Below are 2,588 nucleotides of genomic sequence, written 5' to 3' on the forward strand. Positions count from 1 at the left end.
TCGCGCTACTAGGCCACCTGTGTATCCGATGGCGTTGACTATGGAAGGTTCAAAGCTAAAAGCTACCTATCCCTATGCTTATATGCCTCTCGAGGGTTGAGCTTGTGTCTGCATGCATTTGCATTTGACTATTTCCACTCATGTGGGGGATTATTGGAATCTATGCCCGGTCAATGGACTTTGACCAATTATAATTTCAACGAGACATTTAATTTTGTAAAATTAAATGATATAGTGTCGATCTACGTTCGGAGTAGATGACCGTGGTATATTTATTTTCTCAAATCCGATTCCCGGTGAGTGAGAAATAATTGTTTAAAGTTGTGCAAAAATTGCAAACTTAATAAGCTATGAGAGGAGATTAGGGAATAATTAAGAGAGTTAATTATCCCACATTGAAAGTTTCAACCTTATTAAACTAGTATTTAATAAGAAGGATTATTACATGTAATAATTATAGTGGACTAAGATGGGCTGTAAGAGCCCACACGCGCGCACCGCCCGCCCCGCCGCGCGCCCGTGCCCTTGTCCTTGGACTTGGACTTGGCAATTGGTCTTTGGGCTGTTCTTTGGGCCTGGTCGTGGGCTTGGTCCTTGGGCCTAGTTGCGGGCTTGGCCCAAGTCTAGTGGGTCTAGTTCTTTTTAGACCACCACCGTTTCCACGTCAGCGAGCCAAGCGGGATGCCACCTCGTCAGTATGACGCGGTAAGCCAACGTGGCTGGCACGTGAGAGTCCACGTCGTGAACGAATCTAGAAGCTTCTAGACTCAGCCTCTCTAGCTCTGAGCGCGTAACGGCTTGTAACGCCCGAACGTTACAGCTCGTAACCGACGACCGTTACGGTCTAGCTTTAATGACGGCCATTATGGCCGTTGACCCCCTGCAGTGGACCGAGCCTATAAATAGGCTAGCCATTCTAGCATTCTACACATCAGAAAACTAGAATACACTCTGCATCATACACTCTCTTCTCCCTCTGCATTGTTCTTCTGTCGAAGCTCTGCCCTCTCCTCCATCCAGTTCGCCGGAGCTCTGCTGATAGCGGTGCTGCTTCATCAGAGACGTAGCCGTTTTATCTTTGGGGACGAAACGCCAATTCGAAGAGCACTACCGGGGCGTATCTCGTCTTGCGGAAAGAGGCCTCCTCGACTCGGCTATTTCCTTTTACGGTTCATTAGTTTCGAATTTTCCGTTGTAATTTTCGTTTCAGTTCTTCTTGTATTCCTTCTTGTAATCCCTAAATCTCCAACAATTCTGAGATTATTTTCGGATTTCGAATGTGTAGCTCAATTTTTACAGAGATTCACCTCAGAAGGACAATTCTTATGGAAGCAGGGAATTTTCTATTGGTCAAGGTGCATCTGATGATGCTGATGCTGATGCTGGAAATTAAGTCTAATGAAAGACGCAGTGGTTCTAGCGAGATGACACTGGAGGAGAAAAGAAAGGCTCTGCCGGCCCTTAAAACTGACAAGCAGGAAAAGGTTGATGTTAAAGAGTTGGAGTCCATGCAACAACTTTCAAACAACAAAGCTGCTGCTGATGTTTTCCATCCAACTGGTAATTGACTTGCACTTATGACAGAATGAAGTCATACTTCTCACTCTTGTCAATTTTTTTCCTTTTTCACTTGTGTTTCATTTCTCTCATCTGTCCTTTTCTTTTGTTTCTGTATTTGATTCAATAAAACACTACAGTAATCAGTATTTGTAATCTATGCCAAGATTATAAGGTTGATTCTATTTCAGATTTTCAGTATATTATTTTCCATACTGAATTCACCCCCATTTTCCCATATTACTCCGTGCTCCAAACATAATTTTCCTCTCGATTTTGGAATATTTCAGACATTAGTTTTTTTTTTTTTTTTAATTATCTTCAACTTGGTTAAAATGTTAGTACATCTATATAAGTTGAAGTATGCACGATTTAATGATCATCACAAATTTATGGTTTCGTAAAATTTCGTCAAATTTTACACTGATAATTTCTTTTGTTTTCACATGTATTTATTGCATGAATAATGTGATCTCTGTCAAACTATAGAAGGAAGAAAATCATCTCAAGGCAGAGAATCAGAGGAAATTACGTGATTGATACACATAATTGATATCACAATGTATAGCCTAGAATAGATTTATTTCATCCTTACTTAGATACATTCTTCTCCTATAAAAGGAGCCCTACTGTACAGAATTTATATACAAAAATAACAGAACAATATATCATTCTCCACACACAAAAATGTTTAGCCTTTCTTTCCCTACCTCTCTCGATTACCATCGTTAAGATGGTATCAGAGCAGGTTTGGGACTCAGAACAGATTCATCACAGTCCCGGGCATAACTTTCCCGACCTTTCCTAAAATCCCTGCAAAACCACCAAGATGTCAGAATTTGACAAAACCAAACTCGAAACCACAGAAAGCTCCCAACTATTCAATATGAATACAGATCTTGCTGCACAGTTTGCAGAATTTGTGAAATGGCAAAACAGCCAACAATCGAAACCACCAAGCCGAATCTCCCCTCAACCAGAGTCGTTTGGGGAAGTTCACTTACAAACCAGACTAAATGGAGACAATTACT

Source organism: Salvia hispanica, chromosome 1 (genome assembly GCF_029641045.1).
Source record: "Salvia hispanica isolate PSC_SH4W2 chromosome 1, Shi_PSC_v1, whole genome shotgun sequence".
Classification (NCBI taxonomy): domain Eukaryota; kingdom Viridiplantae; phylum Streptophyta; class Magnoliopsida; order Lamiales; family Lamiaceae; genus Salvia; species Salvia hispanica.